This window comes from Nannospalax galili, unplaced genomic scaffold (assembly GCF_000622305.1).
Source record: "Nannospalax galili isolate Female #2095 unplaced genomic scaffold, S.galili_v1.0 scaffold858, whole genome shotgun sequence".
Classification (NCBI taxonomy): Eukaryota; Metazoa; Chordata; class Mammalia; order Rodentia; family Spalacidae; genus Nannospalax; species Nannospalax galili.
Genome location: NW_008341877.1, coordinates 1,930,525 through 1,947,793, shown reverse-complemented (window position 1 = coordinate 1,947,793; position 17,269 = coordinate 1,930,525).

Genomic DNA, 17,269 nt, shown 5'->3' with positions numbered 1-17,269 from the left:
GGAAACCCTAAAACTGTTAGAAGAAAATATTGGCAGTAACTTACAAGATATAGGTGTAGGAAAGGATTTTCTGAATCAGACAGAAGTTGCTCAGGAATTAAGGTCAGCAATCAATAAGTGGGACATCATTAAACTGAAAAGCTTCTGCACAGCTAAAGAAACAATCTAGAAAGTGAAGTGAAAACCCACAGAGTGGGAAAAAACTTCACCAGTGACACATCTGACAGAGGTTTAACATTGAGAATATGTAAAGAGCTCAAAAACCAAAGAAATGAGAAACCAGATGACCCAGGCAAAAGATAGGCTAAAGATCTAAACAGAGTTCTCAAAGGAAGAAATAAAGATGGCTAGGAAACATCTCAAGAAGTGTTCAACATTGTTATAATTAGGGAAATGCAAATTAAAACCATCCTAAGGGATCACCTTACTCCAACCAGACGGGGTAGGATCAAGAGAACAAATGATACCAAATGCTGGTGAGGATGTGGAAAAGGGGAACACTCATTTGCTGCTGGTGGGATTGCAAACTCATGCAACCTCTATGGAAAATAGTGTGGAGAACTCTTAAGAAACTGAAAATGAACCTAACATATGACCTGGTCACACCACTCCTTGGCATATACCCAAAGGACTCATCCTACTGTAGAGATACTTGTATAACCATTTTTGTTGCTGCTCTTTTCACAATAGCTAAGAGATGGAAGCAACCTAAGTGCCCCTCAACTCATGTGGTATATTTACACAACAGATTCTATTCAGCAGTAAAGAAAGGTGAAATAATGAAATTTGCAGGTAAATGGATGGATCTAGAAACTGTTATACTAAGTGAAGTAACAGACTCAGAAAAGTAGAAGATGTGTGTTCTCCCTCATTTGTGGATCCTAGCACCAAATCCATTGAAATCCCATGTTCTTTTAGTAAGATGATACTGTACAGCAGTCTCTTCTGCATGAAATAATTACTGTCATCAGGACTTCAGCACACCTGATCGTTAAACGTTGTCACAATTGGGCTTGTCGTTAGTTGTTCTCCTTCATTAACGGAGGCACAAACAGGGTCATTAGATCCTCACCAGAGTATCCAGACACTCTTCCCAGCCAACTGTATGCAATTTAACCCTAATCACACACAGTCTCCTGGATTTGGGGAGGGAGAAAGCATACAGTCTGGGGAAGGCTAGGAGAAGAATGCTGGGTTAAGGCTTTCCAGTGTGCATACCCTCAGGTCATTCATATACCTCAGCATCCCCTCAGTTATCTTGGTAAATAAATTCAGTAAATTCATTGATTCTCCAATAAAACTTTAATCAAACATTGATTTGACACTAGAACCTTAAAAGGGGATAAACATTGCTTAGTATCCCAGGAAAAGAATTCTCACAACAGATGGAAAATTTATTTAACATTATTATGTCTTATAATTATTAAAAAAAGAAAATGAGAATGGAAAAGATGTTAAAACAATATGGAAATGGAGATGTTTTCCAAAATAGAAAAAAATGAGAAAGCCTAAGCAAGTGATAAAGGTCTGTATAGGTTTTTTTATGTTATATAAAGGATGAGACAAAAATTATATACACATAATCTTAAAATGTGTGAGTTCATAGTTTAGTCAACTAGTTAAGGAACAAAATATGTATGTAGTAAAGGCTTATCTGAGAACATTTTTTAAACCCAACTTTATCTACATAGCACATGATAATTAAAAGTACCAACTGCTGGAACTATCTTTATTGGATATTTAGCAGCCATACTTCGAGGCCTATACTAATCTAGTCAGAGGGACTTAAAGGATAGTTTTTGCCCTTTGCCCTCCAAGGTCGACTAAATTCCAGAGGACTATGGAACATCCCTCAAAATGCCCTGTAACTGTGCTGAATCACCTGTCCTCTTGTTCAGGGAGGCCATGGAGATCCCACCACATGGACTTGAACCAGTGTCCAGTCTACAAAGAGGAGGGTCAACTCAGAGGAAACATTTCCTCCATGCTTACAAGTGAAGCCAAGCATGGTTGAGCAGGACCTTTGACTTATCTTCACATAGATGGAACAGGTAAAAAAGGAGCCAGGGGCTCCTCCCAAGCCCATGTGACCCCCTGAGGAACAGATCCTTAAACGACATTTAAGTGTAAATGTAAATTGATTTATTTGGGCAAACTTTATTGTCTTAAACACCCCAAAAGAAAGTATAACCAAAGAGGAAAGTGATAAGTATATTTATTTAAGAGTACAAGGGATTATACTTCTCAGACATTAGGCTTAAGGCTTAAGTCCGTATTAAAAGTTACTTAGACAATTATTTCTCATTGATTTTGTTCTGAGTCAGAAAGTGCTACTCAGATGTAAGACTTCAAATCTTGGACTGCAATACTGTAGTAACCTATAGCTAAGGTAGACGACCAGCTATTGTTCCAAAATTATGGATAAATTTGTTTTCTCCCCCTATCTAGGAACATTTGAAAGGGAACTGACACTGATTCTAACCACACTAACAGCTGTCAAAATGCCTGAAAGCAAATCCTGAATCCATCACTCTTGAGTCCAGCCTTGGAAGACAAAAGAAAAATGAGGAGGAACCCAATAGAGGGATGCTTTTGGAAGCTCTGGTCAAGAAATCCCAGTGGACTCTCATATGAACATATGAAATTTGCCCTGTTCTGACTTTTATCTAGTTCCCTGTCTAGAACTTGCAATGATAATTACTCTTGCCTTTATTTCTCCTTCACATCTCCTAGTCAACAGTCAAGGACTTTCTTTTCCCCCTACCGATAAGAGTTATGCATTTGGGAGTCTTTTAGATAGACCCACTGAAGGGGTACTCCAATTGCCTCACCCTGCGTCCCTGTTCAGCATGGAAGAAGCCAGAGCGGTCTGGAACCTGATTCCCTGTCCATAAGCTGGATAACTTCTTCAGAGGATGGTGTGATTAGAATAGGAGGTAGGAATTGGCTAGGCAGTTAGTGTAAAAAGACCCCAAAGAAAAGTAGCCAGTTTCTTCATTAAAAGTCAAAATGTCCTTGGGGCTCTTAGCAACAAACTCTGTTCCAAATGTCAAAAATGTCAAAAGTATTTGGGAGCTTTTATCTAATCCCTAAAAGATTTTAGGGTTACCTCTTCAGAGGGGGGAATGTTAGAGTACCAAAAAGCCCCATAAAAAAAGAAGAAAGAGTACATGAAGTTGTCAGAAAAAGTGATGTGGAGATATAGGAGGAGTTGGAGGGGAAGGAGTGGGCATGGATTTGATCAAAACACCTCATTTGCATATATGTTTTATTGAAATTCTCAATAAGTTATTTAAAAAAGATTTTGATTTAAATTCTTACAGGTATGGATCCAGGTTTTTAACAGGTTTAATTTTGTTTTATATTCTGAATCTCTGAATATATAACATATTTAAAGATACATTAATTATACATTTATCTTGACAAAGTACTAGAAATACAGAAGCAGATATTTTTATTTAGGAAAGAAAGGAAATGAAAGCTAAGAAACCAGGATTCTCTTTCTGCTTTTTACGGTAATTATCTCTGCGTCAGTGGGAGGGTCACTCACACTTTCAAGCTGTCTTTTTCTTAATTATCAAGTCCATGTACGACTTAGCGTTTAATTTTCTACATGTCTGCAAAAATTATAGCAAAAGGTAAGGGAGATGCTATTCTATTTGTGTGTGCATGTGTATGTGCTTACACGTGTGTGTGCTCATATGAGAGAGAGCAAGAGCGAGAGAGAGAGAGCGAGAGAGAGAGCGAATGAGAGGGGGGTTATGTTGAGCTTTGAAAACTCACCTCATTTTATGTAACAATATACAAGTAGTATTTCCTTGCCTAATTACGTACTTACCATACTCAGAGGGCTCATTGTGATGACTCCACCATGAGAGCAGAATGGGCAGTGGGAATGTATTATGGACCCTGTCCCTGGCAGTCATAATTTCTAAGACATATCTGCTTTTCTCCAACAGGGATCAATGACAAAATGTCAATAATATCAAAATAGAAAAGTGTTAATATGAAAGAGAGAGGTTATGACTTTTGTTTCAGTTTAGTATGTATATGAATTGTATCATGACAAAGAAGATTGTATTAATTCTGATTTAGTTATAATATTATCTAATATCTATATAAGATCCAGGAGAAAGTTACCAGAAGGGGGAAGGAATGAGAACCATTGGTGTAGATAGAAATGTTGAAATAATTTTGATGCGTAGTCTGGATTAGGTAGGTCTTGGGAAGACTTTTGACTTCTTGCTTCTTGCTCTAAACCAAAATGATGACATTTAGGTTTTAGAGGTAAAAACAGAAAAAACTGGACATTTAGAAATCCAATTATGTTTCATGGAAATAGAGTTTTATTCACTATTCAGACAAAACAACTTGAAGAGTCTAATAATAGTTGCCTTATAAAATGGGAGCTGATTAAGCAGAGGTTAGATCAGAAGACAAAGTCAAATGGCCCTTTTCTAGGTAGATAACCTAATAAGCAAAGAGGGTCAGTTGAAGCAAATGAGCAATATGTAGTTCATGAAAGTCAGATATGAATTTTTGAAAGAAGTAGGAATTCAAGATTTCTTTGTTTGCCTCCTGGTTATCCCTGTCGGTGTAATTTTTTTTTGAGTGTTAGTAGCCATGTTTAATAATTATTCCATTATTGACTGCCTAACCATACTATTGCATAGTAATATTTGTCACTAAGAATTTCAGTGTCTTGCCTTTGGGCACACCAGAGAACACCTAAGTGAATCTGAGTTGATGTCACTGTCATTTCATTGATAAGAAAATGGAGCCTGGAGACTGGGTCAGCTGCTTCAGTGACGGTCAACTGTTTGTTTGTACCCTGTCTCCAGGCTTAATTTATTTTTTAAGAAATTCCATGAACTAAACAATAGTCATCTGACTTGATCAGAGACTGATCCATCTGGTTTGATCTCTGAATTCTGTAAAATCTACCAGTCTTCTCATGTATAGACCAATTGGATAACTAGGTGGGATGGGGAGTAAAGTCGAATGTTAGGTTTGAGCTTCAGAAAGGGGTAACATTATGATAGTAATGTGAAGTCACAACACGCATTGAGTTTAAATATGCATAACCATATGGGAGCAAGAGTCACATCTCTGAACAAAATCTGTATGAGAAAAGACTCAAGGCTATGAACACTTACAGAGTCAACACTTTCACAGGTAGCCACGTAAAGACAGAATGGGAAACAGGAGTCCAAGGAGATTCTGTAGCACTGCATACCATTTTGGGAGATGAAGACAGGAATCATGGGCCACACAGGACTAGTGTGGATCAAGAATCAACTAGCTGTGCTTTCATGATTTCTCCATACTTCCAGGGTCCACAGGTATTTGTAACTCTTTACTATATCAATAAAATGGCACCATTTCCATCTCCATTTGGGATCTGGTGTCTTTACCAAATTGCCCACAAATCCTCAGAGCTCATGTTTTCACTCCTTGTCTTTGCCCTGTGAACAGAGTTCTTCTTTTCACTCATGTCTTGTATGAGGTAGCTGCTGCTCCTCTCTGCCCTGTGTCACTACAAGTGGGGACCAGACAGTGGGATTTTAGGACAGGTGCCATCAAAGGGTGGGGTGAAATCTGGTTCAGCTGCAACTTAATTTTAGCCAGTTGTTGCCTTCTAATAATGTCACCTGCCCCCCACAGTGGACAAAGCATTGTAAACATGGGCAGATATTTTCATCAAGTCTCAGGAGAAATAGAAGGCAGTTGGATTCCAGAACAGTCTATAACTTAATACTGAGTTGTAGACGTCTGTCTGCTGTTGTGTTTTCTACAGTTCCACTGAAGCTTACAACAGGCACATTTCTAGGTTTTCTCACACCCTGCTGATTTCTTTTTAGTCTCCTCCATATCTTATCTGTCCCAAACTCTGTATTAAGTTTTTCTTATTTCTTGATGACATTCAGTTATTCATCACCTTCATTAAATCCTCCCCTCTACCTTTGTTTATCTGACATCTTGTTATATTACTTGACTATACAAGGTCCCGGTACTCTTGGTGTAGACTTTTTAAACTCCATGTAATATGGAATGCTGGCAGACATTCTGTTTCTTTTAGAAGTTGTCATTTCCAAACAGAATGATACACTGAGTCACAAGAGATTTCACCTAAAATGTGTGAGAAGAGGCCTTGGGAGTTTGTTACTCTGGATTAATTTAGTTTTTCTCTGCAGTGGCTGGATTTATAAGGAAAGGAGTCATTTGGAATCGGCTGGATCACAGGTTTTGAATGTGAAAATGCCATTGAGGTAAACTTTGTTTCAGTTTCCTTCTCTTCACTTCAAGGCTATATAATTTGTCATGCAGGGTTACTTTAAAGAGTGCCGTGTCTGGGGCCGGAGGTGGCTCAGCAGTTAAGAACACTGGTTGTTCTTGCAGAAGATCCAGGTTCGAATTCCAGCACCCACATGGTGGCTAATAACTGTCTGTTAACTCCAGTTCCAGGGGATCCGATGGCCTCTTCTGTCCTCTGCGGGCATTGCATGACACGGGTGCACTTACCTATATGCAGGCAATACACTCTTACACATAAAATAAAAAATATATTAAAAAAGAGTGACATGTCTATATTTATTTATTATTTATTTATTTGGTATTTTTGAGATAAGGTCTCCCTGTATCCTTAGCTGTCCTGGAACTCACCATGTAGACTAGACTGACCTCAATCTCACAGAGATCAGTCTGCCTCTGCCTCTCAAGTGCTGGGATTAAAAGTATGCACCACCAACCCTGACCTGAGAGACATGATTTAAAGAGTGCCTGATACTCTGATTTCATTGGTTTCAACTTTCACAATACATTTTCTAGTAGATGCACATCTATATACATATACACATATATATGCACATATACACACACATGCATGCATGTATATATGCACATGTATATGTACATTCATACACATACATATGTACACATGCATATATGTACAGATAAATATGCAGAAACATCCAAATATATGTGTACAAACACATATATGTATGTAATATATATATGTGTATATAAATCACACATATATATATATATATATAATTTCTGCAGGGTAGCCTGAAAGGCTAGAGATCTAGACTCACAGTTTCAGTGCTATATGAACTGATGGTAGAATTATCTCTTCCTTAGGGAGGAAAGTTTTTTCTGCTTTCCAGAAATATCTAGAATAATGTTTGACCATATCTGATTACTGCAGTCCAGTCAAGTTAACACATAAAATCAAACACCCATCATCATATTAATTCTGATTTAAATTTAATCTTCTTAGAAGATAAGAAAAAAGGAGAAACAAATTTTATGTTCTGCATATTTTTAAAGAAAGATAACTTTCTTAGTAGATGTCATTTTCCACACATTCATTTCTAAATTATGCTATAGTAATTCCTCAGTGACAGCCTCACATTAGGATCTTGGTCTATGTTATAGGTGAATTTTTTATGTATATAAGTTTAAGCTTGCATGTGTGTAAGTGTGCCAATGTTGTTCAATGCCCACAGAGGTTAGAAGAGGGCCTGATTATTAGTCACCATGTAGGTGCTGGGAATTGAACTTGGGTCCTCTGCAAGTGTAGTTAGTGTTCTTAACCACTGAGCCAACTCTCCAGCCTATAGGTGAAGTTTGTAAGAATGATAGTTTTATGATAAATGTGGGGCATGTTTTGTATGATTGTTTCTAGTAACAGCTCTCTACATAATCAATAAAGTAATTTCCACTCTATCATTAGACGATCATTGGCTTTGTGTGCATTTCTAATCTCCATATCCTTCTTATCAATTGGAACAAGTTTATAAATACATAACCACTTTCATTTTTCTAAGGCTTGGCTAGATCGACTTTTTAGATAGCTTTGAATTGGGAAACATGCCATTTTCTGCATCCAATCTGTCACCAAATCCTGTCATTTTGACTCCAACATTGCTTAAAAATTGTGCAGTCTACTCCCTCCTGTTGCCAGCGCCTTAGTTTAATCTCTCATTGTTTCTCACATAAACCTTGGCAAGAGCTTCCAAATTTATCTCAGCTTCTCCTTGGTCACCACAAATGCTGTCTTTACACAGCCACTAGACAGCCTTTTATTTTTCCAGGATATAATTATGCTACTTCTTTGTTAGACAATTATCTCTCATGTCTGAATGTATAAACTGAAAGTTCCAGCATGGCTCTTTCACCTGCACCATTACCTTTGACTAGTTCTAACTTCTTAGAGTGTTTAGAAAATGCCACAACTTCAAGCATTCCTGGTGCTGCACATTGCTGTCTTCTCTGTTTAGAATGAACTAGTCTTTTTATTAATCAGAACAAATCGTAGTCATTTTGAAGATTCAACTTGAAGGTTGCTTCCTTCGTCAAACTCTTCCTGACACAGATAAACAAGATGTCACACCTTTACCCTTCCCCAGAGCAACATAAGCATTTAAGTTATATTTCTTTGGGTGTTATAGACTGAAATTAGGATGCAAAGTTGAAATCACAAATAGTCATCATCACCTTTGTGAATCTTCTGGAATGGTCACCTAGTAGAGTATGTAAGTCCATATTCATGCCAGAGTAAAGACTGACAGCTATTTCTTGGTGAGTCCCACACAACACCTTTTTCCTCAGATGTCTGAGCAGTTTGTGCTTTCATTAATTATCAGTAAAGCAGTTGGCTTATGTTTAACTTATGGTTTGTGATTATACATGCACACATATGCATGCACACACACACACACATGCATGTATGCCTGCACACACACACACACACACACACACACATTAAAGAACCTTCATGTCTTTAGGGCTACACAGGTACCGAGTGTTCTACTCTGAGTAGTGCAAGCATGTAGAGCCGAGAGTGACCATGAGTGCTCCTAAGGCCATCTTTCGTTTAAATAGTCTCTCTCTCTCTCTCTCTCTCTCTCTCTCTCTCTCTCTCTCGCTTGCTCGCTCCTGTTCCATACTTGTCCATACTTTCATACAAGTAGGTTAAAGGATCGTATTTTCCCCGTGTACATTAATTAGACTCTTTGACCAAAGTAGCAAAACAACGGACAAAATGGAGGTCTCTCTGACACTTCCAACCCTGATCTTGATGTTAGCAATCTTTTCCATGATCAGTGTCCCCAACTGCAGGTCTTTTACTGTTATGTATTCTTATTTTAGCCCTGGAACTCTCATACTATGGTGTCAATCTTTGTTCTAGTCTTAAGAGTCGCCAGGGCATCCTGGAGTGAAAGGCTCCATGGAGATAGACTTCTTTTTTCCATCTCAGTTTTCCTTCCTTGTACATATTAGCTTGTCACCAGACATTGTATGAATGGACAACATTGGTTTATAGAAGGCTCAGGACATAGCATTGAACTTCCCTTTGGCAGAGCTTTCTAAGTGCTAAGGAGGAACTTTAACATGTCTGACCATTTGTGACCAGGGTCTGCATAGGAATAAAACTAGTCTATTTGATAGGCTTGTGAAAAATAATGTAGGGTAGTTAAAATACAGCATAAATGCTAAATAATAAAGTGACAAGCACAATATGTCAGGGGACGCATAGTAATGCAACTATGTCTGTAAAACATTTACTGTATTTTGTTTCTAAAATGTACAACAACAACAACCCACCAAATGGCGGCATCTGTGCTTATTTCCTCCCTGGTCCTCGATATTTGGAATCCTTTCAATGTTCAATGCCCAAAAATGCAATAAATATTTTTACTTTGGTGCATCTTTATTTAACATGGGGGATGGTATCAGGCAAGATTGAAGGGCTACTCACACCGTGTGACTCTCCCCACACCATTTGACCTCTTTACAAGTGAAATCAGATAAACCAATTATCAGAAGAAGCTTGAGAGGAGGCATGAGGCTGCCTATCAAGAGCTAAATGTTGAAGGCCCAAGCAGGGTGCTTTTTATACACAATTTTGTTTGAAGTGTTGGGTGGGGAAGGAGGTGGGGATAATAGATGGGCATGAACTCTGGTTTCTTTGAACACCATGTGACACCACTGTCTTCTTTCCTGACTGCTGCCTGCCTGTCCAAAACCCCAAATCTTACAGTAAAGTCTAAGAGCTCTGGAATTATACACATTGGGAGAGAAATGGGTAGACCAGAATATTACTTATTTATCATATCCTAGGGAGGCTTATACTCATATGACTTGATATTGCTAATTTCAAATTTATAAGTAAGAGAGATTGTTTAGAGTATTACAATTTTATCAGCAAGCTGACATGTCAGTTTCCCAAATGCAGAGAGATACATAGAAAGTGAAGAAGTAAATAAAGTCAACCATCACTATCATCACACTAATTTAGCAGTTCTTTTGAAGGTACCCATAATATCAAGACAATGCCTCCTCTTCTGCAGCACCTGTTTTTTGGAGGAGACCAACGGTGGTAACTGCTCAATTTCCCAGTTTCTCTTCATGCGTTAAAGGATGTGTGGGAGCTCTAGTCACGCAGCCCTTTGCAGGGGAAGTGGGTATCTCAGCCATGTCCTGAGCTCTGCTGTGTCTCTTCCTTTTCATATCTACAGCTTACGTTGTTCACTTTTGCTTTTGATTCATGATGCACTGTAGAAGTTTACATGCTCCTGACCCAAAGCATCTCTCAATACTTTCTAAGAAGGGACAAGAATATGAATAATTCCATAATTACAGATATCCCCATTAGGAACATCTTGTTAGCCACCGTGAACCAGTAAAATTTCTCCTGCCCTCAAAGGTAACAACAAGATGCTAAACTTATGAGAAAACTTGCCCAAAATATTTGTTGTAAGAGTGGAGATACCTATGTGCAAACTCCAGGGACAGAGGAATACTTGATTCCACAATTAACTTTGTAGTTCTAATGCAGGCTTTGTGTGGCCTCAGGCGAGATGCATGAACCTCTCCAAGCATCAATTTTTCACTAGTAAAAGGCAGATTTATCTTGAGACAGTCAAATACTTAGAAAAGAGGACAAAGGGCATTTGATATTTTTGACTATTTTATTATTGTTATATAACATTTGGTTATAATATCCCTCCCAGCACAACTAATAGAAGAAAAGATCAATTTAAATCACATTCTTTTAAAAGAGAAACATATTTCAACCAAAATTGGGCACATTTTCTACAGTAATGTGTCAGAATGTGGAGGCTGCAGGTGCAGCAAGAGCTGTTTTCATTTTAAGGTTCTATTTTCAGCACTCTGGACAATATTTGGCATTGTGTTCTTAGATTCAGAAGATAAAGTTTTTTTTTATTATTAAATTACAAATGTATATCTCTGTAGGGTTTGAAGAGTAAAGGAAGGGGACTGAGTGGAGTAAAACTGGGAATATTTCCACAGGCTATTTCTCAGCAAGTTTAAGAACAGTCAAGAACAAAGAAGTATCTGACATTTACACTGAAATCATTGTCCTAAATATCTATTTTCACTTTAATAGCTTAAAAACAAAACACGCATAACAGATGTGGGCACAGGACTGAATGCCAATGGGGAGAGGTATCTTGAGATAGACGGGGATGAAAGGATGGAGGAGCTGCAGAGGCAGGTGTCTTGATTCTCAGACCTTGGCTCAGGGACTTCATGGATAGCTGTGCGCCAGACAGTAGAGCAGAGTCAGCCATGGGGTTGGATGATCTGGGCACTCAGCTTATTTTGGGACGTGAGATAATATCCTTTACCTCTCTGCACAGGAGATTCCTCACATAAGATGGGTACAGTAGGGCCAACCTTGTTGAGAGAGCAAGAAGCATCCGTGAAGTTTGTAGCTCATGGCCAGGCCCCATGGGAGAGGCTCTATAGAGAGCAACTGATGAGCTGGGAGCTATTCAGAATCAACTCCTTTTAAAGCAACTTATTTATTATTTTAAAATTTTATGTGTATGCATGTTTTGTCTGCATATATGTAAGTGTACCATGTGCATGCAATGCCTGTCGAAGTCAGAAGAGGACATTGGATTCCTTGGAACTGGAGTTATAGGTGGTTGTTAGCTGCCATGTGGGTGCTGAGAATTGAACCCGGGTCCTCTGGAAGAACAGCAAGTGTTCCTAACCACTGAATCAACTCTTTTATTCCTTTGACACACTTGGAAGAGGACCAGAAATGCAGGGTAGCTTTAGGGCTTTGCTTTGTTGGGGTGGCAGACAACTTTGCAGAAAGTACTTTCATTGTCCTTCAATTGGTGTGCAAGACAAATCTCCTAATTTCTTCTATTATTTTCCAGTTTCAACATTTTCTCTTTCCACGATCTCATTTGTTACCGAAAGCTGTCTTGATCAACAACGTGCTCACCAAGGTCTGGTGGTATCTTCCTTCCTGATCCATTTTCGGAGAACAGGAACCATGCTGCAAAAAAACTGTTAGAGAAATCAGCACAAAGTCATGCATTTTACTTTTCTTCATGACATAGTTTTTCTGATGCTCCTGTGCATTGGAAGCTCAGTCTGAAGCCCTATACTGTGTTGTTATTATTGCCAGAACTGCTTGCCTTTTGTGGCAGCTGAAGCAAGCTGTCACTTCTTGACACACACCCTGAGTTAAACCTTCTGCTAGCCACATTATATGTGAAAGGGGATCTGCTGATTCCAAACTTCAGGTATATAAAACTTTTCTCATGTTTTCCAGAATAGAATTTAATCTGTATGTTGAATCCCTATTTCACTAGGCTATATGCTCTTAATATCAATCAGATTGGTGCGCTATTATTATTTTCTCCAGGTTTTGATTCAGAGTGCCTTAGGAAGTGCCAGGCATTGGATTTAATTCCCAGCGTTTCATCTGTGTGTGCTTACATCTGGAATAGCTTCACACAGGTCTGGTCCCGAGGGCCTGGTCTGCACAGCTCACTACTCATTCCTCCTTCATTCTTCCTGCAAAACTTAAGTCTGAGACCAGGTTCTGAACACTGCCAGGCTCTGGACACATCCATGGTTCCCTCTCATTTCCAGAAAGAGAAGAAAGTTCTGCTTCCTGTGCACTGCTAGAAGGTTCCTTCACTCCTTACCTGGGAGAGAAGGGCAGGTTGAAGCCCCAAGAAGCCCAAGAACTTGCTGTCATGTATTCTTTAAGTAGAGGAACATATTTTCAAAGGAAAATTCCCTTGCTTCACATGCGAGTTCCTTATACTACACTTTACTGCTTTAGGAATGTGAATTAAATATTAGGCCTTTTAAAGGCTCAGGCTAAAACTTACAGTGTACTATCCACTTTTGATAGTTTAACTCACAATTTTTGCCAAAAGTTTTAAGGCAATGTTTCAAAAAATTTGGTCAATACCATAATCTCTTGGACTGATTATTAAAAACCAAAGTCCCACAGGATCAGCATCTTTAGTAACTGGGCTAAAGAATCCATATTAATAATAAACTCACCAAATTTTTTATCCACGGAAAATTTGCCAAACATTGCTTTCATATATGAAGACAAATTGATTTTGATTTGGGGTATTAGGGTCAGAATACCTGAAACATGAGGTACCACGGCTATGTCTATGAGCTAGCTTAAAGGGCCACTTTGTAATCAGAAAGGCTTCAGATGGAGGAATGACCTTGAGTTGGGGAGAAATGAGGCAAAAACAGATAAAATCTGGAGCCCTGAGATAAATTCCCCTCTTCCTAATTTTGCCTGCAGACAATCCTGGGGAGGCTGTAGAGCTGCTGGGGAAAGTGTGGATTTTAAAGTGAAGTAACTTCTGAGTTAAGAACCATGTTCCCAAATGAAATAACTTTGTTATTATTTTTAATTCCCCTTGCTCAAATACCCTAAGGCATTAAGCTGCTTGATATAGCAGTGTAGATGAAAGTACGCTTTCAGAACCAAAGCAGCTTTCCCATTTTATTCCTCACATCACAGCAAAAACGTGTTAGATGGGTTGAATGTCTGGGTTCAAAATTCCAGAAATTTGCACCTAAATTGCACCTGTAAAATATGTCCTTACACATGCAAGCAAGTAATTTTACTTGCAAATTATTGTTTTGCATATGCAATTACTTGGGTGCATCTGGATATACATTTTGTAGGACAATTAAGTGTTTACTTTAGAAAATTAGATCACTAATTTTATGTTCATTTATATAAGACTAAAAATTTAAACTTCTAGAACTTTTTTAGGTAGATAGATCAATGTATGCTGCATATGGTCTAAGTGGTCGGAGAGAGGCACAGTCTTTCACTCAAACCATGTTTATTTGCCAGGTAGAGCCTGCATGGTTTCTGGGGTCATGTGCTGTGTTGGATGCTACAGTTACAGTGAAAGTCAACAGCCCAGTCATCCAGACATGAGCATTAATGTAGTATCTACTTGGGTTAGAGAGAGTAGCAATTTGTGAGTGTTGTGCTTGACAACCGCAAATAATCAGTTTTCATTATTTGTAGTCATCAACATCAAATTATTTCCCAATAGGTGTTATGTCATGTTGATAACTGACGGTTGTCATTACTCCTGTACTCACTCCAATGGAGCTAAAGACAAAATGGGAAATTGGGGCTGAGGAGCTGCATCAGTTGGTAGAGTATTTGTCTAACAAACATGAGGACCTGGGTTCAATCCCCAGAACCTATGTTTTATAAAAAGATCATGCAAATATATGATCAAGGAACATTGTATACATATACGAATTTTTCACAGAATAAAATTTGAAAAAAAGCAAACTTATCTTAAAAACAAAAACCCAGGTGGAGTGTGTGATGTGCCCTTCTAATCCCAGCACTATTCTAGAGAGGCAGAGACAGATCTGTGGGGATGATTGGCCAGCCAACCTAGCCTACTTGTCTGAAAAAGTAAAATGAAACAGAACTACACCTAAGGAAGACACCAGTGCTTGTTCTCTGGCTTCCACACGTATCCACACAACTGCATGTGTATTCCAAATGTGCACATGAGCCTGCACACAGATAAACACAGATGAACACATGTACAGACACATATGAATGGGGAATTTACTTCTGAGTGCATTTAGTTTCTAGTTCACAAAGTCAGTGTAGTAGATTGTGCACCTTTGGTGGGACTGCTGGCTTTATTTGGCTAGTGGATGACTAATGGAGCATGATTTACTGGAATTCAAAGACTGAAAACAGTTTTCAAATGAATGATGTTCCTTTAAAATGATTTTTTGAAGTTTTGTGAGTTTTCACACTTTTATCTGGGTTTAAAACTATGCTTCAGAATATTTTGGGGATACTGATGTCAAAAATACAGAAAATTGCCTTATATTTTGATGTCAAAAATATAAAAAAATGCCTCACACATTACTTCAGCAATAAAAACCCACAGAACACATGCACACATATGTTTCCTGTTTCTATATAGTTTATATAAAACACTGTCAAATAAATGTATTCAATTTATCTTTCAGATTCTATAAAATTAAAAAGAAATATAGACATTTTGTGTTGAAAAATTCTTGAAGATATTTTTGGCTGTTACCTTTCTTGCAAATGAGTAAGTGGGGTGCTAAAGATGAATAGAGGATAAAAGAAGGTAAAGATTTCAATCTGTTACATAGACTGCCTGAGAGAGCCTAAGAAATGGAAGTAACCTAAGTGTCCCTGGTCTCACACGTAGACAATGAGAATGTGGTTCATTGGCATAATAGAGCTCTACTCAGCAGTAAAAAAAGATGAAATCATGAAATTTGCAGGTAAATGGATGGAACTAGATGCTGCTATACTAAGTGAAGTAACACAGATTCAGAAAAGCAAACCATGTTTGTTCTCCCTCACATGTGGATCCTAGCACCAAATCCTTATATGTGAGCATATATCCTGATATAAGTGCAAGAGTCAGGAAAATGGACAGAAAGCATGGAGGTAAAGGGAAAGAAGGAGTCTGAGAGAGAAGGGGATAGTAGGAGACAGGTGTTACCAAGGGGGAAATGGATAATATGGGAGGATTTCACTGGGAAGGGAAGAAGGAGGGTTATATAAGGAACCATGGGGGGTAAAGGGGAAGAAAGAGCTAAAGAGAGGGGGGATCATAGGAGACAGGTATTATCAAGGGTGAAAGGGGGAAAATGGAGGTACTTTAACTGGAGTAGGAGGAGGAATGGTTAGACAAAGGGAGAGCAGGGGGAGATAAATAATAGTGTGAAAAACCAGAGGGAAATCTTTTAGTTCAAAAATCTACTAAAAACTATACATACAATATCTCTGCATGAGTCCATGTGTATAGCTGAAGGCCATGTAACAAGAAACAGTGCCAGAGAGGAGAAATCTTCTTTTGAGCTATTGGTCAGAGTAGCTCAAGAGACTACAAAAAGTACACAGGCTATTGACACAGCCTTTGATTGCCTCCTAGAACTTGAAGATAAGACCCTATTGCTGAAGACAGGACATACTTTGGGCACAGGACTTGGAGAAATGATGCTGGAACTGACCTGATAGCCACCTCCCTGAAGGCTAGCTTTCATAGTTTGGGGAGCACTATGCAAGCTGCTAAGGGAGAGCATCAATCAATGGTCCAACCCTAGCTTTAAAGCCTAATAACTGGCAAAGAAAATGACATTGGTGCAGTAGTGGCACTTTTATACTGAGAATAATCAACAGTGACCTGATTGGACATTAATCCCACTCAATGGGAGGGAACTTATGTGTGGTACTGTAATTAACCAAATACACATGACTGGAGATCTTAGAGATAACCCAAAGGCGGTCACATCCCTAGACAATTGTAATTTCTTCTATATACTAAATATGTATCTTTATATTACAGACATGAAGCTTCTTTTGCAACAGTGAAGACTACTACAGAGTTCCACAACTGGTCACACACTGAGAACAAGTGTTTGTGAGGTGCCCAACTCTAAGTGACACATCTACAACGGACTCTCTCCACCCAAGGCTCATGGAACACAGTGGAACAAAGGGTAGAGAGAACACTAATGCATCTCTCAACTCTCATCAACGAAGCTTCCTCATGGAACAGAGGACAATAAACATAAAAGGCCATGAATGACCAAAGGTTTGAGAATAAGAGTCTTCAGAGAGTGGGTCCCTGGACGGAATGCCTGTATTAAAATTCACTCACCCAGGGCTCAGGTACCATTGTAGAAGAGGAGGCAGAAAAATCACAAGTTCTAGGGAAAGAAGTTCATAACCATATGGAAACAAAGTCTCACAGGTTCCTGGGGTCTTGCTCATATAAACCTACAGAAGTGGTGTCAGCATGCCCAAGACCCATGCAAACTCAGACTCAAGCAGACAAAAAACCAACACACCACTGGGGATATGGGCAGCAGGACACAAGCTTAGCCAAAGAGCTATTAGAAGCTGATTAGTGATGTGTGAGGGAGAGTT